Source organism: Pongo abelii, chromosome 17, assembly GCF_028885655.2.
Source record: "Pongo abelii isolate AG06213 chromosome 17, NHGRI_mPonAbe1-v2.0_pri, whole genome shotgun sequence".
In the NCBI taxonomy this organism is placed as follows: Eukaryota; Metazoa; Chordata; class Mammalia; order Primates; family Hominidae; genus Pongo; species Pongo abelii.
Genome location: NC_072002.2, coordinates 38,235,487 through 38,259,422, shown reverse-complemented (window position 1 = coordinate 38,259,422; position 23,936 = coordinate 38,235,487). Strand labels below are relative to the sequence as shown.

Below are 23,936 nucleotides of genomic sequence, written 5' to 3'. Positions count from 1 at the left end.
ACCTATAAGAGGCTCTGCTTTAACAACAGAATGCATTTTTGCCATATTAAAGCAATTGCGATATTTGAGAAAGCTATACTACAAATAAACATGCCATGTAAAAAATAAACATGGCTAAACGAATAAGACGGTGTTCCTTCTTTCATATACTTTTTTAATGTTTAATTTTTAATTTTTATGAGTACATAGGTGTATATATTTATGGGGCACACAAAATATTTCAATACAGGCATACAATGTGTAATACTCACATCAGGTTCATATATTTTTGTTATCTCCTCTATGGAACTGTCTTCAATACAGAGCTGTTATATTTTATAATGATCTGTTATGACTTCAAATATTAGCAGTAGGAGATACTTCCTTCTTCAAAAGTTTTATTAAAGTATCAAAGTAAGCTATATATAAGTAAAGGTCAGTTTGGTTGGTTTTGCTGTTGTTACAAGCATAGGTTTTCCTCTCTGTATGTCATCTGCTTTCCTGCTACCAAAAGGAAATAAAGGGAGGGAGGAAGGCAGACAGAAAGGGAAGGAAGGAGGAAAAAAGAGAGGGAGGGAGAAAAGGAAAGAAAGAAACACTATACAATAGTCTAAGAATGACATCTTAATGATTTTTTAGAAGAAGTGGTATTAAATACACATTAAAGTTGAATGACTGGGTTGTATAACCATAAAATCCCCACAGTTTATGAAGAATTCTGATATTAAGAAATATATATCAATGTTGGCCATGCACGGTGGCTCATGTCTGTAATCCCAGAACTTTGGGAGGCTGAGGCAGGTGGATCACTTGAGGCCAGGAGTTCGAGACCAGCCTGGCCAACATGATGAAACCCCATCTCTACCAAAAATACAAAAATTAGCCAGAAGTGGTGGCGGGCACCTACAATCCCAGCTACTTGGGGTGCTGAGGCAGGAGAATCGCTTGACCCCATGAGGCGGAGGTTGCAGTAAGCGGAGATTGCGCCACTGCACTCCAGCCTGTGTGACCACGTGAGACTCCATCTCAAAAAAAAGAAAAAAAAGAAATATATATCAATGTAAATGTGTATCTTCTTAAGAAACTGCGAACTGTATTAAAGTTTTGAGCAGGGCAGAAGATGAATGTCATGCTAACATTCTATGTACTACAGACCTGATATTTAGGGAAAGCTAAGTATTTCAGTAACAAAAGTCAATTAAATTAAGTGAAACAAAAGTCATATTATTTGAAGCAAAAATAAAATACGTTTAAATGTATTTTTTCTGTGGAAGCATGAAAAAAGCATATTGCTTTGTCTATATGCATTCAAATATACAATATAATATTTACAGTGAGTGGTGCGAATGAAAACTGGTGCAAATCTTTTGGAAAGTTCTCTAAATTTCAAGAGACTTAAAAATGTTTCTAAGCATCTATCCTAAGAAGAATATAGAAAAAATTTCTATGCAAAAACATTCACAGTAGTATTATATGCAGTATTGAGAAACAAGAATAACTAGAATATTGAGGAATACAGACTGTTAGCCAAATTAAACATATTCACCTAGCAAAATATTATTTTATAACAAAAAGTCATAACTAAGGAAATGCTTACTCTGGTGTACTGGAAAAAGCACAGGCTCTAGAAAACGCTACCAGGTTAAAATCTCAAGTTGATCCTGGACTAAATCTATGACTATTAGCAAGATAGACAAACTCTCAACTTGCATTTCCTCATGTGAAAATGTGATGTAATTATACTGCCTTATGTGGATATAATCAGTAAACAAGAAAAGTATCTCAAATGTCTAGTCTGAAGCTTGGCACATACAATAAACTAGTTACTGTATCATGATGATAAATGGAAAAGGCAGGATACAAGTAAGATGTGTAGTAGGACAAACTATGTAAAAATATTCACAGGCTGGGCGCGGTGGCTCATGCCTGTAATCCCGGCACTTTGGGAGGCCAAGGCGGGTGGATCATGAGGTCAGGAGATCAAGACCTTCCTGGCTAACACAGTGAAACCCCATCTCTACTAAAAATACAAAAAATTAGCTGGGCGTGGTGGCAGGCGCCTGCAGTCCCAGCTACTCGGGAGGCTGAGACAGGAGAATGGCGTGAACCCAGGAGGCGGAGCTTGCGGTGAGCAGAGATTGTGCCATTGCACTCCAGCCTGGGTGACAGTGTGAGACTCCGTCTCAAAAAATATATATATATATATATTTTTTTTTTCACAGAAGGAAGTACCCTAAATGTTATCTATAAGTAGTGGGAGTAAAGGGTGATTTTTCTATATATGTACTTTTCTTTCCTTCTACTTTATCAATGAATAAGCATTTATCTTTATAATTTAAAGTTTTTAATTTGATCAACGTAAGGCATAGTTTTAAAATGTGCACACAGAAGAAGTAATTTAAAACACCAATATATAATTAAATTTCATCTATTTACTTGTAAAAAATTTCACAAATATTTTTTGAGCACCTGTGTGTGCCAACTCCATTGCAGGCAGTGGAATGAGGCCCTTCCCATGGAGTTTACATTCCAGAATAGAAATACAGACAGTGAAAACTATGTATTTCTTGCTAAATCATCAATTCTACAACTGATCGTACAAGCACTTATAAAATGGTATTTTGGGTATTTATTACAGCCTTTCAGAAAACAAAACTGAATATGCCATAATATTTTAAGTTACAATTTTATTTTTAAGCCATAGGAAGGCAGTGTGTCAGAACAGAGCGCCTTATACTTTGCTGTGCACACAAATCCCCCCTGACCCCCTTGTTAAAATGCAGATTCTCACTCAGGTGGGTGGGCTGGGGTTGGAGACACTACATTCTTTTTTTTTTTCTTTTTGAGACGGAGTCTTACTCCGTCACCCAGGCTGGAGTGCAGTGGCATGATCTTGACTCACTGCTACCTCCACCTCCCAGGTTCAGGTAATTCTCCTGCCTCAGCCTCCCAAATAGCTGAGACTACAGGCGTGTGCCACCATGTCTGGCTAATTTTTGTATTTTTAGTAGAGACACGGTTTCGCCATGTTGGCCAGGCGGGTATCAAACTTCTAACCTCATGTGATCGGCCTGCCTTGGCCTCCCAAAGTGCTGGGATTACACGTGTGAGCCACCGCACCTGGCCTGGAGACTCTACATTCTAACAAGTGCCTAAATGGTGCTGATGCCATTGGTCTCCAAACCACACTTAGACTAGCAAGGTCTCAGAGGTGCTGTTAGAATTTTTGTTTCTAAACAAGTTAGGTAAGTTAATGATGCTGGCAGACACAGTTGTGTGAACTAAAATGACATAAATCTTTCTGAAAACAAATATTAGAAGACACTGCTAATATCTTCCTACCTGAAATTAAGAATTCTTGTATTTGCTGAAGGCCTGCTCTGTTAAACCGAATTTAAGATCCTTTCCCCCCAGGTACGTCTTCGTTTTCCATTCCAGCGGATGGCCCCTCGTCCTCAGTGGCCTTTGAAAGCTGACGGTCCTGACCTTTCTTTGTTCTCCTGTGTTCCTGCTCTATGTTCTTCCCTTTCCTTGTTCCTGTCACACCAACCTCTATCTCGGTCCTCACCTCTCATGACAGCCTTGCTACACAGAGCCTACCCGAACTCTGTCCACACCAAACTGCCACAGAAGCGGTGCGCCCTGGAGACACTTCACCATGCCACTGGTCCTTGACCAAACACCTCTTTGCACTGTGCATCACAGCAAACTAATGCAACTGCCAGGCTCTGAGCCTCTGCAAGCACCTGGCCTTCGCTAGCACGGCTTCTCACTTCTTCCAAGCAGGTTCTCTGGTCCAGCTCAGCAAATGTGCAAGCCCTTAACCACCCCACATCACTGATCTTTGCCTCGCAGCCTCTGCACATCCACTCCTCTCCTCTTCAGACTGCCAATTCAAATCCTAGAAAAAGTCTGACTTTTTCCATGATGCCCTCTCTATAACCTGCCCCTGTGCTGTGTATGGAGAAAGAAATCAATGTTCCTGGGTTTGCACTATGGCGCTAGCAAAACTGGTTATTACACACACACACACACACACACAAATGCTCTTTCAGCCAACTGCCATTATAGAAGAGAAGTTTAATTCCCATAGGTGAAAAATCCAATCCTCGGTGGTAAAGAGACTTTTGGCAAGAAGTTAAAATGCTGCCCTGCCTGTGCAATGCTAAATGTTTGAGCTGGTAGGAACTAGAGAAACCCTTTGCAGATGCAAAACTACTTCTTCACTCCTGAGCCTGCTGTGAATGAGCTTAATACCATACCCCTGAGATTTTCTCCATCCCAAGAACTGCCCTGGTGGCAAACCTTCATCTTCCCATGTGCCTTTGCTCAGGGACTTTATGGATTTAATAGTTAATGGTGCAGTAAGAGACTTCAGTGAGCTCTGAATATGAGATACTTCATGAAATGTGTGAAAGCTCTGAATATGGGATAGGAAGAAACACACACTTGCAGTCTTGTGTTGAGCAACTACAACCCAGGCGACAGATGGGAAGGGCTTCAAGACACACGTAGAGTGCCCTGCCTCCCATGGGGCATCTGGCCTCAGTGTCTCCAACCTGGTTCATGATCAGAAAACCCTGAGTTGTTCCTATCCCTTTGATTGTATTTTTCTGTTGCTGAATGCTCTAATAACTTGATTCTCTCAATGTTTAATTCTAAGATGGGGAAAGGAGGGGTAGGGAAAAAAGAATGGTGTCACTGAGTCGTTTTTTTGTTTTTAGAGATGGGGTCTTGCTCTGTCACCCAGGCTGGAGTGCAGTGGCACAATCATGGCTCACTGCAGCCTCAAAGTCTCCAACTTAAGCAATCCTCCCACTTCAGCCTCCCAAATAGCTGGGACTACAGACACATACCCACCACACCCAGCTCACTGGGTAGTTTTTTATTTCATTCTTTTTTCAACATATACTGCTTCAACTTAATTTTCAAGCTACTTCTACAAATTACATTATTTTCAACTACTTAGTCTGATTCATTAATGTATATCTTTCATATATGTATATTATATAATCCTAGACTCTAAATTTCTTGTGAGTAGGGACCAGACCTTATTTCTTCCACATAGTTTCACTGATTTTATCCCCAAAATGTACTGTTCTGCAGGCACTGAACACAGACATTTTTATGAGAGTCATGGTATCTGCTCTCAAATTGCTCCAGAAACTTCCACAATGCTTCAGTACACAGGAAATGTTCAATAAGGACTAGCTAATTGAAAAAACCCCGGGACCCTAAATGTCATTAGGCACACCCCTTATTTACACTGTGTAAATATACAGGGTATATTCGTTTATTCTTTTGGAGTCTTTTTACATCTTAAATTATATCATACACAGGACAGAAAACTATAAGCCCCTGTAAAAACTCTTGGAGAGAGATTTGCCAACGTATAGTATCATTGATCCTTAGACAAAACAATTCCACAACTAGACATATACCCCAGCAATGTTTTGCACATGTGCATAAAAACGTGTATAAAGATGTGCACTAAAGCAGGGGTTCCCAACCCCTGGGACACAGGGTCCATGGCCTTTTAGGAACTGGGCCACACAGCAGGAGGTGAGCAGCAGGTGAGCGTGCATTACCACCTGCGCTCCACCTCCTGCCAGATTAGCAGCAGTATTAGATTCTCCTAAGAACGTGAATCCTACTGTGAACTGTGCACGTGGGGGGTCTAGGTTGTGTGCACTTCTTATGAGAATCTAATGCCTGATGATCTGAGGTGGAACAGTTTCATCCCAAAACCATCCCCCGCAATCCCCCGCACCCTTAGAAAAATTGTGGCCCATGAAACCAGTCCCTGGTGCCGAAAAGGTTGGGGACTGCTGCACTATAGTACTGTTAAGGTCCTAAGAAAATAGAACCCACCTAAATGGTTACCCATAATGACTAAGTATATCATATATTTATATAACATAACACTTGATTTAGACATTAAAATGATTATACTTGTTTTATAACATAGATCAACATGGGTCGACTTCAAAACTTAAAAATCGGGTGAAAAATACAAACTGCAAAGGATATTTATCATGCTAATTTGAAAACAGAAACTTATATGTTGTTAATGGTTAAAAATGTGCAATAAAAGCGTAACATACGGATGGAAAAGACATATACCAGCTTGATGACACTGGTGGCCTATGGAGAGAGAAAGAGAAAAATGTAATCATGCTGAGCTGAAAGGGAAGTTTAACTGTATCTGTAATGTCTTACTTCTCTAAAGATATCAGAAGTGAATATAGCAAATGTTTGCAAATGTTAACATTTTTCAAAACATAATTCTGAGTATGAAGGACATCTATATTTGTTTATAATATGCTGCACTTTTGTATATTTAAACTATTTTAAATTGTTAAAAGAAAAAGTAATATAATACACTCATTAAAAGTATTAAGAGGCTCAATTTCTCTCCATTATTAAAATAACTACAGCAAATCAGGGCAACAGATAAGAGGAAAGCGGTCCCTAAAATATTTCGTGATTACTAGCTATTCCTAACCTAATGACAGAGGCCAATATTCCTGAAGGACCATGAACCAGGGAACTTGTTGCATTTTATAGTAATTTGCTTGGTCTCTTAAGGTGGCAAATGACACTCTTGGCCCTTCTCTTACACGGTTAACACACTGCTGGACTATTGGCTAGTGCTTTCTCTACTACCCACCCACCTACTAGAGCTCCATCAGACACAGGCTTGCTGCAAGGTGGAGCCCAGAGTTCTCAAAAGCCTCCAGCTTTCTCTTTCTGTGCTAGCGAATCAATGCTAATTATCAAGGGAAAATAACTGAGTTCCTACTATAATGTACTGCATGTGCAAGCTGTTTTAGATGCTATCATTAGCTGTGCTTTTAGCATGGCCAGAAAGTAGGTGGGCTCACTTCGAAGCAACGATAATTTTAACTGATGGCATTAGGGGTCTATGCAGGCATGAATTATGAAATGACATGTAAATCTGATTTTCAGAAGGAAATACTTCCATTCATCTCTCTCTAGCAATCCAACAGACCCTCAGATCCCCTACTTTTTTCCCTGAACTCAATCCACTTTGTTTCACTATTGTAGCTAATGCAAAATTCCACTAACACCACTTTCATTTTAAACTATCATTGCATAATCCCTCCTACAATCTATATTTTCTCTTTGTAACTGTTTTGGAAATAATCAGTAATTTATAATATAGCCCCCCAAAAATATAGTACCACCATTTCACACTGATGTCTACACTGGCCCTTTTGTTATCTGCACACATGCACACAAAAAGTAACACACAGTGGAAACTCGCTTAACCAATCTTCACTCACCTAAATCTCTGGATTAACTGATGTCAGAGAGAGAGAGAGATAGAACGCTAGATGCCCTTCACCTATTGAATACTCAAGCTAGTGGGCTTTTCTCTTTACTAGTTAAGCTGTATGCTTACTGAGAGTCTCTAGTGATTATTTCCAAATGTGATTATTCTTATTGCCCTTGTTATATAACAATTGTTATATACAAATATATATAGCCTTGTTAAATGGCAACTACATAATTGATTGTTTACTATGTAACTACATGAAATAAGGGTGTGAAAAAACATGACGTATGAAAAATAAATAAATGCTTTGAAAAGATCTGAAAATGGCAGATGACTTTAAAAGTTACGTTAGGGTTAGGTGAAAGCAAGATAAGTGGAAAAGGCTTGTAAAACTAAGGGGCGTTCACCCAATATTGCTTCACAAATGATTTTAACCTTTTACTCCACTTTAGTGACCCCAATACTGAAAGACACAGAAATGTATTATAGATGTGGCTTACGCAAGAAAGTCAAATTAAAAATCCATCACCAAACTCACAAAGTAAAAGCCTCAGCCCCATATCAAAAGTAATAAAATGTTTATTTGATGTTAATTCATTTTTAGAATCCTCTGCTTTAACTGACTTCTTAAATTATAATAAATCATCACTAGTGGTCCCAATCACGATCCCAATCAAGAGGCCTCCAATTTACTCCTCCAGCTACTTCAAGTCTTTTTTCAATATTCAGTACTACACACATTTCTTTCCCAAGAGAGTTAAAATAATTGGTGTATCATTTCCCAATTGATGACAAATTGGTAAAGAAATTATAACATTGCTTAATCCTTCAAATTTGTTACTCTTCCTGTATTCCCTCTCTTGCTCTGAATGGCCGCACCATCTAACTAGTGACCCCGAACATCCTCAATTCCTCCTTCTTCCTCCCAACCACAACCAAAAATCAAACTGAAACCAAACAGGAGTCCTGCTGAATCTACCTCCTATAACATTTCACACGTATTTCCCCTGCTCTCCCCAGACTCCATGTGGGCTATGACAATCACTCTCTAACTTGTTTTCTTTCCTCCAGGCTTACTGTGTACAGTGTCCCCAGAATTAGTTTTCTAAAACACAAATCCATGTCACTCCTCTGCTTAAAAACCACCAATGGTGCCAGGCACAGCAGCTCACACCTGTAATCCTGGCACTTTGGGAGGCCGAGGCAAGAGGATCGCTTGAGGCCAGGAGTTTGAGACCAACATGGGCAACACAGTGAGACTCCGTCTCTACAAACAAAACAAGACAAAACAAAAACCTACCAATGGCTCCTTACTTCCCAAGTGGAAAAGGGTAAAATCCATGGCTCTACATAGAACACAGACCCACCTATCATGTGTGTCTACCTCCATCATCCCCTTGAATACACTTCTATTTGTGCGGCCACAGAACAGTTTGACCCTGACTATAACACATGCCTAGTCTGAGGATGCTGGCTCTGCCCCAGTACCCTGCGAGACTTCCCTGCTCATCCTCAAGGCACCTCCTCTGACACTCCCTCAATTCCCATGGCCCTGGTTTCAAGTCCTGGCTCTGCTAAGTGAAGCGTCCTTGGAAAATAATTATTTTGAGTTGCAGTTTCATCATCTGTAAAGTAGGGGGAAATGACAGTACCTACCTTACAGGTGCATGGGGGGACTGAATGAGGATGCCAGCATAGCGCCTGGCGAACTGGGGGTCCTAAGTGCCACGTATCTCTGTTGCTATGGTCTGAACTGCATCCCCCAAAAGGTCCTATGTTGAAGCCCTAACCCCTAATTTGACTATATCTGGACACAGGGCTTTTAGGAGGTAACTGAGTTTAAATGAGGTCATAAGGATGGGGTCCTAATCCAAGAGGGTTGGTGGCTTTATACGAAGGGGAAGAAAGAGATCTCACTCTCTCATATGTGCCCCTCACACTCACAGAAAAGGCCATGTGAGAACATGGCCAGAAAGTAGCTGTCCACAGGCTAGGAAGAGAGCCAGCCCTCACCAGATCTCAACCATGCTGGCTCCCTGGTCTCAAACTCCCAGACTCTAGAACTGTGAGAAAATACATTTCTGCTGTTTAAGCCACCCAGCCTTTGGTGTCTTGTTATGGCAGCCTAAGTGGACCAATATGCCTGTTTTTATTACTGTTCTCATGATGTGATTCCATTTAAATTATATGCTGTGTGGGCCAGGCATGGTGGTTCATGCCTGTAATCCCAGCACTTTGGGAGGCCAAGGCGGACGGATTGCTTGAGCCCAGGAGTTCAAGACCAGCCAGGACAACATGGTGAGTCCCCATCTCTACAAAAACTACAAAAATTAGCCGGGCGTGGTGGTACACGCCTGTGGTTCCAGCTACTCGGGAAGCTGAGGTAGGAGGATCACCTGAGCCTGAGAGGTCGAGGCTGCAGTGAACTGTGATTGCACCACTGCACTCCAGCCTGGGCGACTGAGTGAGACTCTGTCTCAAGAATAATAAAAATAAAAATAAGTCACATGCTGTGTAGACTGTCCTCATCAGATGGGACTTCTTTGAGGGCAGGGAGTGGATCTTACTCATCTTTGTCTCCTTTCGGGACCTACCATGATCATTTAAACACAGTCGGCACTCAATTAATGTAGAGTTTATATATGAAAATAAAGAGGACTCGACTTTAAACAAACATCACCCTCTGCAGAATTTGGTTTTGAATTATAAGAGATAAATGGTGCCACTAGACACACATCTGACAACTCAGGGCATATGGATGCGTAGCATAGCATAGCAAGTGCTGATTTGGAGTTGGATTTTCACTGACCCCAGGCTGAGGCCTCACCTGCAGGGAAGTCTCTGAAGAAACATGTTGCCTGAAGAATGAAAAGAGCTAAAAGATCTTTTCTCCTGACCTGATCCATGGTACCTGCCTTTCACAGTCATACACCAACATAAAATGCCACAGTCTCCTTGTGATCTCCTTGAAGAACCCGAGTTCACAACAGCAACCCTGCCACCAACTACACTTTACTACCACCTTCCATTTGTACTGAATTTTGCATTTCCAAAGGAACATATTCCATATCTAAATGCTAAATTGATAATACCAAAGTGTTGTAGTAACCAGTTAATACAACACAGAATGTCTAATATATGCAAGCCTTAAAATAAGTGAGATATCAATTTGGAGTCTCACCCAATCCTCCTGGTGAGACGGTCTATCTGAGACTCTGCAACACTACTCTCCAATACACCAGACAAATGTCCTATCACAAGGAATCCACACATTTGGAGAATGGGGGATGAATAGCACAAATGGTGGGAACCCAGAATAACTCATGTTTAAAAAGTAAGAATCATTCATACATCATTGACTGAGTACCTACTACATGCCAGACATTAGGGATATAGCAGTGAGCAAAACAGACAAAATTCTTAATCTCAAGGAGCATAGTCCAACTGGGGGAAATATTATGTTAGGGAATACAGGCAGTACTCACTTTATACAATAGAGTAAGATCCTAAAAAGGACCATGCAAGCTGAAACCATACAAACTGATCTTAATAAATGGGAAAAATCACAAGTGCCCTATGATCTTTTTAAAAACTTCATCAAAACATTAAACCCACAGCTAACATCATATTCAACAGTAAAAGACCAAAAGCTTTTCCTCTAAGATCAGGAAAAAGACAAAAACGCCCACTTTTGCCATTGCTATTCACCATAGCACCAGAAGTCCTAGCCAGAGCAAGTAGTAAAGGAAAAGAAATAAAAAGCATCCAAATTGGAAAGAAAAGCAATAAAATTATCTCTGTTTACAGATGACATGATCTTAGATGTAAGAAACCCTAAAAATGGCCAGGCATGGTGTCTCACGTCTGTAATCCCAGCACTTTGGGAGGCCAAGGCGGACAGATTGCTTGAGCCCAGGAGTTCGAGACCAGCCTGGGCAACATGGCAAGACCCTATCTCTACAAAAATATACAAAAATTAGCCAGGTGCAGTGGCACACACCTGTAGCTCCAGCTACTCAGGAGGCTGAGGTGGGACAATCACCTGAGCCTGGGGAGATCAAGACTGCAGTAGGCTGCGATCACGCCACTGTACTCCAGCTTGGGCAACAAAGTGAGATCCTGTCTCAAGAAAACAAAAACAGAAACAAAAATATCCCCTAAAAATTCTACAAGAAATGGTTAAAAGAAATAAATTCAGCAAAGTTGCAAGATACGAAATCAACACATAAAAATCAGTTGTATTTCTATATGTTAACAATGAATAATTCAAAACATTAAGAAAGTTCCATTTACAATAGCATCAAAAAGAATAAAATACTCAGGAATAAACTTAACCAGCGAGGTGAAAGACTTATACACTGAAAACTATAAAGCAGTGCTGACAGAAATTAAAGATGAGATCAATAAATGGAAAGATGTCCCATGTTTATGGATTGGGAAACTTAATACTAGCCAATGCTACTCGAGTCACCTCTAGATTCAATGTAATCCCTATCAAAATACCAACAATGTCTTCTATGCAGAAATAGAAAACTCCATCTTAAAATTCATATGGAATCTCAAGGGACCCCAAATAGCCAAAATGTCTTGAAAAAGAACAAATTGGAAGATCTCACACTTCCTGATTTCAAAACTTACTACACAGCTACAGTATTAAAACAGTGTTGTACCAGCACAAACCCTGACATATAGACCAATGCAAAAGAATAGAGGGCCTAGAAATAAACCTTCATGCATGGAGGGCAATCTTTTCAACAAACAGTGCTGGAAAAACTGGTCATCCATATTCAAATGAATGAAGTTGACCCTTACTTTATACCATACAAAATATTAAGTCACAGGGGATCAAAGACCTAGGCATTAGAGTTAAAATTATAAAACTCTTATTAGAAAACAGACAAAAAGCTTCATCACATTGGATTTGGCAATGGTTTCTTGGATGTGATACCAAAGGCACACACAAAAACAGAAAATACAGATACACCAGTCTATATCAAAATTAAAATTTTTTCTGCATCAAAGAACACTAACAACAGAGTGAAAAGGCAATCCATGGACTGGGGGGAAATATCTGAAAATTATACATTAGATAAGGAGTTAATATCCAGAATACATAAAGAACTCTTGAAACTCAACAACACAAAAACCAAACAACCCATTTAAAAAATGGGCAAAGGACCTGAATAAACATTTCTCCAAAGAATATATACAAATGACCAACAAGCGCATGAACAGATGCTCAATATCACTAATCACTGGGGAAATGTAAATCAGATACCACCTCACACCTATTAGGATGGCTATTATCTAAAACAAATCAAGAAAACTGTTGGCAAGGATGTGGAAAAACTGGAACTCTTGTGTACCACTGATGGGAATGTAAAATGGTAAAATCACTGTGGAAAACAGTATAGTAATTCCTCAAAAAATTAAAAATAGGGCTGGCACAGTGACTCTCATTTGTAATCCCAGTGTTTTGGAAGGCCAAGGTGGGAGGATCCCTTGATCCCAGTAGTTAGATGCCAGCCTAGGCAACACAGCGAGCCCGTAGCTCTACAAAAACTAAAATTAGCCAGACGTGATGGCACATGCATGCAGTCCTAGTTACTTGGGAGGCTGAGGCAGGAGGATCACTTGAGCCAACAAGTTTAAGGTTACAGTGATCTCTGATCACACCACTGTACTCCAGCCTAGGCAAGAGAGCAAGATTCTGTCTCTGTAGAAAAGAAAAAAGAAAACAAAAGAAAAGAAAAGAAAGAAAGTTAAAACTAGAATTACCATATGATCCAGCAATTCCACTTCTGGGTATATACCCGAAAAAACTGAAAGCAGCTCAGATATTTGAACATCCATGTTCATAGAAGCATTGTTCACAACAGCCAAAAGGTAGAAGCAACCCAAGTGTCCATTAATGGATGAATGGATAAACAAAATGTGGTATATACAAACAATGGAATATTATTTAGCCTTAAAGAGAATTCTGACATATGCTATAACATAAATGAACCTCATGAACATTATGCTAAGTGAAATAAGCCAATCTCAAAAAGACAAATACTGTATGATTCCACTCATAAGAGGTACCTATCATAGACAAACTCATAGAGACAGAAAGCAGAAGGGCAGTTGCTGGGGCTACGGAGAAATGGGAAATTGTTGTTTAATGGGTACAAAGTTTCCATTTGGAAAGACAAAACTGTTCTGGAGATGGATGCTGGTGATGGTTGTACTTAATGCCACTAATGCCACCGTACCGTACATCTAAAAATGAATAAAATGGTGAATATTACCTCATGTATATTTTACCACAATTGAAAAAATAATTTAAAAGCATTTAAAAACTCTACCATTTATAAACATTAGGGAAATGAAAAAGTTAGCAAAACATTTATTTTATAAACTCTTATTTAAAACATTAGAAACATTGAGCATTAAAGGGATTTCCTTCTTTGTAAGAAACTTATCTAGAGGATTTTGAGCAGGGCATGCCCTCTTCTTGTAAGATAATGTATGATGTAAAGTACGCATCTCTGTCATATTTTGAACTGTGACACTCCTTATGAAGTTTGGATCAGCTTCAGTTTAGCCTTTGTGCTTTCAATGTTGTGAGATCTTTCCAAGAGTTCTTTGAATGTGAAGTTTTTCTTGGCCAGTGTCACCTCCTCTGGGACATCTGCATCTTTTTTCTTACAACAACTTTCCTCCTTTATGTTTAATAAACTCCCTTTCACTAAGTGCCTGTGGCTGCACATCCACAGTCCCTCAAATAGGGGCAGTGTCAACATTCCAGGTCAGCTATTCCTTCCATTTAGATTTCATTCCAATTTCAGTTCCAGTGTTACCACTTTCTTCTTTGCTGCAGGAGCAGTGTCAACATTCCAGGTCAGCTATTCCTTCCATTTAGACTTCATTCCAATTTCAGTTCCAGTGTTACCACTTTTTTCTTTGCTGCAGGAGCAGTGTCAACATTCCAGGTCAGCTATTCCTTCCATTTAGACTTCATTCCAATTTCAGTTCCAGTGTTACCACTTTTTTCTTTGCTGCACTTTCATCTTTGTTGGCCAAAGTCCTCTTTCAATTATCCCTTTGAGTAAAATGTCAGTGGGTCTATCACTAGGAATGAAGGAAGCAACACAAGGACACTTTTTGCTCTCTGTGAACTGAACAACAGAGGTGCAATGACCAGTCACAGACAGACTCTGAAAGAAGTCACACAACTGGCTACTGATCATGATGTGCACCTCTTATATACATAATGATTTGTGGCCTGAAGAGCTAGTGGCTACAACTTACTCAAAGTTCATACACAGTAGTAACTGAAAATTGAACTGTGTTATTGGGGAACTGGTGTTACTTAACTCTGGAAACTGGAATCTGTGCATATTAGAACCAAGTAAGACCAGGGCTGTCTGTGCATGATTACAAACTAAGGTAAGAACCCACAGGATTCTTACAGAATGCATAGCAAACAAATGAGGCTGGAAGACCAGGGAAAGCCTCTCCAGGAAGGGAAGGTGGAGTTGAGGTTGAAGGATAAGTAGAAATTGAGTCAGCTTGGAGGAGAGATTCCACATGCAATGAAAACTCTGTGTCAGGAGGAAGCAAAGCAAAGTCAAGAATCTGAAAGATCATGGTAAGTAACTACAGGTCAAAGAGTAAGGAAAGAACACAGCAATGGAAGACAAGGCTACCAAATGGCATAATTGGAGAAAGCACTGGTTATTTATTTTATTTATTTATTTTATTTATTTATTTATTGAGATAGAGTCTCACATTGTTGCCCAGGCTAGAGTACAGCGGCGTGATCTCAGCTCACTGCAACCTCTGCCTCCCAGGTTCAAGTGATTCTCATGCCTCAGCCTCCCGAGTAGCTGGGATTACAGGCATGTGCCACCAGGCCCGGCTAATTTTTGTATTTTTAGCAGAGACAGGCTCTCGCCATGTTGGCCAGGCTGGTCTCAAACTCCTGGTCTCAAGTGATCCACTCGTCTTCACCTTCCAACGTGCTGGGAATGCAAGTGTGAGCCACTGCACCCAGCCAGCATTGATCTTTTCAATGAAGGTTAATATGGATTCTAAAGCTGGTTAAAACCAAAGCCATTGCCAATTTAAAGCTATTTTACTTTTCTGTTTTTCTACAAACCACTGTATAAAAGGGGGAAATATGAGTCTATTTTATAGCATGAGCTAACTGGGATTTGTACAGCCACAGCCTAGAAATAATACAACAAAATCATTTTAAAATACAGGTTAGGCATCCTAACCTGCAAATCTGAAACCCAAAACGCTCCAAAATCTGAAACTTTTTGAGGGCTGGCATGCTGCCAAAAGTGAAAAATTCTACACCTGATCTCATGTGACATTCACAGTCAAAATGCAGTCAAAACTTTGTTTCATGCAGAAAATTATTTAAAATATTGTACAAAATTACCTTCAAGCTCTATGCATAAAATGTATATGAAACATAAATGAATTCTGTGTTTAGACTTGGGTCCCATTCCTAAAATATCTCATTATGTATAAGCAAATATTCCAAAATCTGAAAAAATTTGAAATCCAACACATTTCCGGTCCCAAGCATTTAGGATAAGGGATACTCAATCTTCATATGAAAAAAATGAGATAAGGCAGTGATGGTCAAGGGGCAAACCAAGCAGGCCCAAGCTATGCCAGATAAATCCTGCCACAGAGTTTGGTCCCTAAGCAATGGGAGGCTGAATCAGTTTTCTGTGGCTGTTGTAATAAATTACCATAAACCTGGTGGCTGAAAACAAGAGAAATGTATTCTCTTACAGTTCTTTAGACCAGAAGTGTGACATCAGTGTCATTGGGCTGAAATCGAGGTATCGGCAGGGTCACACTCCCTGGGGAGGCTCTAGGGGTGAGTCCCTTCCATGCCTCTTCCATCCTCTGGTGACTGGCTGCATTTGGGCTTAGGGCAGCTGTGGCTCTAATCTTCAAGGCCAATGTCTTCAGATCTGTCTCCTGATGTTTCCATTTCGCCTTCTTCTGCGTGTGTGTAAAATCTCTTTCTGCCTTCCTCTTGTAAGGATACATGTGATTGCATTTAGGGCCCATCGAGATAATCCAGGATAATCCCTCATCTCAAGATCCTTAACTTAATCACATCTGCAAGGCACCTTTTATTCTTTTCCTTACAAGGTAGCACTGAGAGATTCTAGGGATTAGGAAGTAGATACCTTTTGGAGGACCATTTTTCAGCCTACCACAGAGACTGCAAAAGAGATTTTAGTAGTGGCGAGGCATGCAATTAAGACATTAATGTTGGACAGATCACTCCGGTGGTGGAGGTAAAGGAAGGGCAGGGAGGATATAAGGAAGCCAGCTGAGCCAGTGCAAGTGTCCAAGTGAGAGGTGAGGGTGGCCTGGACTAGGCGGTAGAAGTAAAGACGAAGAGAAGTGGATGGATTCAACAGACACTTGATAGACAAAACTGGCAGACAATAAAGGTGAGTAAGACAGAGATGCCAAGAGCCTTCTAGTGTGTACAACCAGGTTTCAAGTGGTGCAGTTCACTGAGCCTGAGAGCCCCGGAAGAAGACCAGGGCTGGAAAACTGACCTGCAATCTTACTAGGTCCACGTAATACTATCCGGCATAAAAACAGCCTTCTTTTGGAGGAACCAGCATACACTCTAGGGCTGGGAGCAGATCTTCCACTCACAATCTTTTTCACTTGGGTTTGGTAAACCTTAATTTTCTATGTGCAAGGTGATGGTAAAAGACCTATCCTTGGAGGACAGGCACAGTGGCTCACGCCTGTAATCCCAGCACTTTGGGAGGCCAAGGCAGCCAGATCACTTGCGGTCAGAAGTTCGAGACAAGCCTGGCCACCACGGCGAAACCCCAACTCTACTTAAAAAAAAAAAAAGTAAAAAAGGTAGCCAGTTGTGGTGGCATATGCCTGTAGTCCCAGCTACTCAGGAGTTTGAGGCATGAGAATCGCTTAAATCCAGGAATTGGAGGCTGCAAGGAGCTGAGATTGCGCTGCCACTGCACTCCAACCTGGGAAACAGAGTGAGACCCTGTCTCAAAAAAAAAAAAAAAGCCGGGTGCAGTGGCTCATGCCTGTAATTCCAGCACTTTGGGAGGCCGAGGCAGGCAGATCACCTGAGGTCAGGAGTTCGAGACCAGGCTGGTCAACATGGTGAAACCATCTCTACTAAAAAATTAGCCGGGCGTAGTGGCGGGTGCCTATGATCCCAGCTACTCAGGAGGCTGAGGCTGGAGAATCGCTTGAACCTGGGAGGTGGAGGTTGCAGTGTGTCTAGATCATGCCACTGCACTCTAGCCTGGTGACAGAGCGAGATTCCATCTCAAAAAAAAAAAAAAAGGCCTATCTTTGGGGCTGTTAAGAGAACTAAGGATGAAATACACACGACACAGTGACACATGAACAGCGTGCACCTATGACCCACTTGACCCCCATTCACTGTCACTGTTTCCCGTGCAGGCATTTAAACAAAGATCAACAGACTTGTACGATTACAAGAGTATACTACTTCTAACTGTATTCAGATTCCTCTCTAGTTTTGCTTAATTCATATTCATTTATTGCTAAGTCTCAATAGTCATTAAGAGTTACCGATATGTTCTGAAAATAATTCTTCAGATTAATTTTTAAAGTTTTTCTCAATCTATCACTAATGTGTATCAAGTATCTTCCTAACTCATCAGCAATAGTTCCTTCTCTATCTTATGTCATACAAATAAATAGGCAATTCATCTCTGTTCTATGCCAATGGCACATGGAGACAGCACTGATAAGCAATTTACAAAGAGGACATCCAAACCACATTTCTCAACTAAAAAGACTTTCTAACCCATCCTTCAACAAGGACTATTTTAAAAGTAACAAAATTAATCAAGATATTTTCATTATAAACAGTATGGAGATTCCTTAAAGAACTAAAAGTAGATCTACCATTTGATGCAGCAATGTCACTACTGGGTACTCAGAGGAAAAGAAAAGTCATTATATGAAAAAGACACATGTACATGCATGTTGATAGCAGCACAATTCACAACTGCAGAAATATGAAACCAGCCCAAATTTCCATCAATCAATGAATGGATAAAGAAAATGTGGTATAAATATACCACGAACTACTACTCAACCATGAAAAGAAATGAAATAATCACAGTCACAGTAACCGGGATGCAGCTGGAGACCATTATTCTAAGTGAAGTAACTCAGGAATGGAAAACCAAACATCGTACGTTCTCACTTATGTGGGGGGGATCTAAGCTATGAGGACACAAAGGCATAACAATGACACAATAGACTTTGGGGACTCACGGGGGAAGGGTGGGAGGGGGGTGAAGGATAAAAGATCACACATTAAGTACAGTGTACACTGCTTGGGTGATAGGTACACCAAAATCTCAGAAATCACCACTAAATAACTTATCCATGTAACCAAACACTACCTGTTCCCCCCAAACTATTGAAATTTAAAAGATATTTTCACTATTTTCTCAAAGAGCTTTAAGTTATAATATGATTCCTCTATTATATGTGGCATAATCTACAAACTGCAGGAATGCTTTGAGGATTAAACACACACATCTGGCCGTGTTGGTGGCTCACGCCTGTAATCCTAGCACTTTAGGAAGCCAAGGTGGTTGGATTACCCAGGTCAGGAGTTTGAGACCAACCTGGCCAACATGGAAAAACCCCGTCTTTACTAAAAATACAAAACTTAGCCACGCGTGGTGGTGCACGCCTGTAATCCCAGCTACTCAGGAGGCTGAGACAAGAGAATCGCTTGAACCCAGGAGGCAGAGGTTGCACTGAGCTGAGATCGCAACACTGCACTCCAGCCTGGGCGACAGAGCAAGACTCCGTCTCACAAAAACAACAACAACAACAACAACAACACACACATCTATTTATACAAGCAACCCAAACACTAATTAATTTTAGGCAATCATTTAAAAATATTACATAGGGGCGCGGTGGCCCATGCCTGTAATCGCAGCACTTTGGGAGGCTGAGATGGGTGGATCACCTGAGGTCAGGAGTTCGAGACCAGCCTGATCAATATGGTGAAACCCCATCTCTACTAAAAATACAAAAATTAGCCAGGCGTGGTGGCATGTGCCTGTAGTCCCAGCTACTCAGGAGGCTGAAACAGGAGAATTGCTTGAACCCGGGAAGCAGAGGTTGCAGTGAGCTGAGATCACACCACTGCACTCCATCCTGGGTGACAGAGCAAGACTCCATCTCAAAAAATAGTAATAAACAAATAAAAATAAAAATATTACAGACCTCTATTTTTCAGTTAGAAGTCATTTCAAAGGGAAGCTAGAAACATTCTTCATAATAACATTTTGTGTGAACTAGTTCTCAGTAAACAGCTCTGAATGTCATAGAAAATGTGCATCTTTCACTAAGGCATCTATATTTTTCTTCAGTTTTTAGTAGAGCATAGGTCGAGAAAATTTCATTTGGGTTTACGTACTATTCACAGGCTTCCTTAAGTATAATTTCTAGACTTTAGTAGAATAGCTCTTTGATAAAGTTTTGTTTTACAACTCAACATTCTTCCATTAGGAGAAAAGATCCCAATTTCAAGTTAGCCTCAACTACTCTCTCTTATAAGCCCAGCCCAGATCCAAAATGTCACACAAGGGCTACAGAAAAACACTCAAGCATTCTCTCCTTGTCATTTTCACATTGGCAATTTCTCCAGAACAAGAATCTCTGAGATTCCACCACAGCAGGTCCTGACACTTTGGCTAAACTTCTAAGTAGTTTAGAAGTAGTTTAGCCATTTCCCCCATACCACGGCCCTTTCCCACCTCCTTTTTTTCCCCCCATGCTATTTCAAGAGGAGTAATTTCTAGCTCCATTTGTAATTTTGATAACTCAAAGTAACGAGTGTCTCACCAATCATCAATACAGAAATAACCAAAAATAGATTTGGATCCACATGGTTGACAGCTGAAGCAAATGGCATTCCAGATGTAAACAAAACTCTTTTCTGTGCTACTAAATGGATGCAAACCTGGCTATAACGTGGAGAAAAGTCAGTAGCCCAATTCCTTCAACAACTGTAGGCCTGGAAAAGCAGCCCCCATGTAGCCTTGGATAGGTCAAGAGTCACATCAGGCCAGGTGCAGTGGCTCACCCTGTAATCCCAGCACTTTGGGAGGCTGAGGTGGGAGGACTGCTTGAGCTCAGGAGTTGCCTGGCCAACACAGCAAGACCTCATTTCTACTACAAAATAAAAAAATAAAAAATTAGCCGGGTGTGGTGGCACAGGCCTGTAGTCCCAGCTACTCAGGAGGCTAAGGCGGGAGGATGGTTTGAGCCCAAGAGATCAAGGCTACAGTGAGCTATGATCACACCACGGCACTGCAGCCTGGGTGACAGAGCGAGGCCCTATCTCAAAAAAAAAAAAAAAAAAAAAAAGTCACATCAGAGATGTGTGCAGCTGATGAATTCCAACATGCTACTTTATTTTAGGCCTAAATAAAGATGCGAGTGAGCATAATTTGCAAGACAGAAAGATATCAAGTTCTTTCTTGTTCCAGATATCAGTTGACAACACATAACTTGAGATTTTGCAATTCACCATTCGAAATTGGGGAAGAGGGGAAGCACTCGAAGCCTTGCCAGTGACTCATCCTATTGGAAGCAATCCTAGAGGCCGCGCAGCATGAATTTTAGTTTAATCCGATTACTTTTTTTTTTCTTTTGAGATGGAGTCTCGCACAGTGGTGCGATCTTGGCTCACTGCAAGCTCTGCCTCCGGGTTCAAGCGATTCTCCTGCCTCAGCTTCCTGAGTAGCTGGGACTACAGGCACCCACCACCATGCCCGGCTAATTTTTGTATTTTTAGTAGAGACGGGGTTTCACCATGTTGGCCAGGCTAGTCTCGAACTCCTGACCTCAAGTGACCCACCTGCCTCGGCCTCCCGAAGTGCTACGATCACAGGTGTGAGCCACTGGGCCCAGCCGATTTCTTGTTTCTCCATCATTTAGCAAATTCAACTTGAATTTGGATTCAAAATGTCATTTTCCCTCTTTTTGTCCTGTCCTGTTAGAATAGTACCAAAGAGTTTCATTTGCAAGAGAGACAGAATGATATAAATATTTGCAAATCTGTTTATCTTTGATGCTTATTTTATGGAGTGATAACTTAATGAAGTACAACACAAACAATGGCTGCTGCAGATGGAAGGAGGCAACAAAAGACAATAATCTGTGTGCTAAGAAGGCCAAAGTGGAAAGAGCAGCAAATAACACCCAGCTGTAGGCGCTGGGAGTGAGGCGCACCACGCTGAGACTCGTATCTTCCTGGAAAAGCCCCACCCAAAAGGAGCGTTATGGTGCACCTGAGCATGTAAAACAGGCTGAGCTAACATGTATTATGGGATGCAACTGATGTCATGGTTGAGCGTGGGACCAGGGAAAGCTCTGCCTATCTGTGTATCAAGGTGCCCTATAACATACTACATTATGTGGCTTTCCTTTCCTAATTACTTCTAAGTACAAGCTCAACAGAAAATCATGAGGCATCTGACCCTATTTCCTCACACTTTAGAAGCATCCCATGCTTCTAAAGACCATGGAACTTTGAGGCAACTGTGCCCTGATTCATGGGCATTTAGCCTTTGCTTTTTAACTAAATTTTTGTTTGTTTAACTTGCACAACCTACTTAGCAAAAAACAAAAACAAAACTTGCTCACTTCCTGGGAAGCATATAGGCCAGTTCATACTTTGAGATTCAAAGTTAGGAAGAGCTGGGTGGGAACAGGACAGGAAAATAAAGTCACCTAGTGGCTGGAGAGACACTGTTCCTTTAAGTTAGATCCGTGTGGAGTATGAAGACGGGAAGAACCTCAGTAGTTCTCCATCCACATGGCAAGGGACAGAGAAACCGGAGCTGCCATACTTTTCTGGAGCTGTTTGGGCTCTAGAAGCAATGTGTGCGTGACTGGTGTTTAGGGGCAGTGTGACCCACGGAGCCCAACACTAGGGGCTCTTCACCTCTCAAGGAACCCTACACCTGGCCTCTGTCCTGGTGCCTGCTGTCACCAATGCAACAGAGACACTCCCTTCTCCACCTCTCTCTTTCAGCCACAGCTGTGCCAGCCTGGGCAGCCTCTTCTCTTCCCACAGCCCCACTTTGTCTGCAGAAATATCCCGCTACTGTGCTGTTCTAAGCAGGCTAGGGGATTCAGCCACAGAGACCAAATCCGGTCCTAAACCTTCCCGCCCCAAGCACACTGCCTCTCAATGGACACATTTTGGAAACCTGTGGGGCTGTTTTGGGGTGACAGGATGACTGTAGTGGAATGGGACCAACGACCCAAGGGCATCCTGCAATGTATGAGATCAACCAGCACATTGTCTCATGTCCCGCAAAACTTTTGAACATTTCCTGAAAGTTCACACGGATGAAAAACTGTTTATTTAGTTCCAGAATCTACCTCCATTTATGTAGAAACAAAAAATACTCCTTACACTGCTTAAATACACAGTTTATCAAGATTTGTTTACAATTATGGAAAACCATGTCACCAACAGCAACACTGCTTGTGGCATGTGAGTTGTCAACAAACTGCAACTAAACCAGTTTGCATTTGTATATCACCTGCCAATATTTAATAGTGATACTGAAAGCTCCTTTTCATATATTTAAAGCCAAATAAATTATTGAAGATACATGAAATCCTGCATACAAATACATTTCATTAATGCATTTATTTCATTTCTGCCACCCAATATTCTTATGGATACGTAGCATACTGAAACTTCTGTCATGAAAATGACATGTCAGAATTATTTTATTTTGGAGGCGGGGCACAGTGGCTCACGACTGTAACCCCAGCACTTTTGGAGGCCGAGACGGTCAGATCAGTTGAGGCCAAGAGTTCAAGACCAGCCTAGCCAACATGGCAGAACTCCATCTCTACCAAAAATACAAAAATTAGCCAGGCGTGGTGGGACGCACCTGTAGACCCACTTAATTAGGAGGCTGAGGCATGAGAATCGTTTGAACCCAGGAGCTGGAGGTTGCAGTGAGCTGAGATCATGCCACTGCACTCCAGCCTGGGAGATACAGTGAGAGTGTCAAAACAAACAAATAAACAAAAAAACAACTATTTATTTTGGGTTTGAATCTTGTTTTTCAACCTTACTCTGAAACTGTCCTCAGGAGTCGGTTGCCACTCAACTATCCTATAAACATTTTTTCAATTCATCGTCTAATCCTGGACACCTATTAAAGGCAATGGTCTCTAAAATTGTTGGTGTGCAGAGGGATTTAATGATGGGAGATATGTTTTCTGAGACACTCTGTCAGCACACATCCTATGTCTTAACACAGGAAATTAATACTGTCCTGACAAAGAAGGCCTGGTTCATTGCAAAAATGTCACACTTCTTATTAAAACCACTTCAACAGCCAGTATTTTGCCTTGGCAGGTTAGGGTTATTTCCCTCCTTTCCTTAACATTTACGGGTAAATTTGGTCTGTTACTTCCTTTATTTTAAAGCATACCTGCTCTTTTCTTTCCTCCTCTGCAGCGTCTTCTCACCTTCTCCTAAATCCAAATTTCTTCATTATACAAGGGTGCAGTCACCTAACTACTTCATTTTATCATCAGATAAAGGTGTGCTGAG

At 41.1% G+C, this 23,936-nt stretch overlaps 1 protein-coding gene across 4 annotated transcripts in view; it reads right to left on the bottom strand.

The window, feature by feature from the left end:
• The window catches only part of TTC39C (tetratricopeptide repeat domain 39C), a 119,409-nt gene that overhangs the window by 85,749 nt on the left and 9,724 nt on the right, over positions 1-23,936 (bottom strand). Inside the window, exon 1 of one of the 4 annotated variants that reach the window (XM_054537724.2) lies at positions 21,210-21,233. The exons of 2 other annotated variants lie outside the window; for them this stretch is intronic. The gene's annotated coding sequence lies outside the window, so the exon portion shown is untranslated. Of the gene's footprint in view, positions 1-6,083; positions 6,243-21,209; positions 21,234-23,936 lie in introns of those variants that run through there. One more of the 4 variants, XM_054537723.2, reaches the window with a different exon arrangement.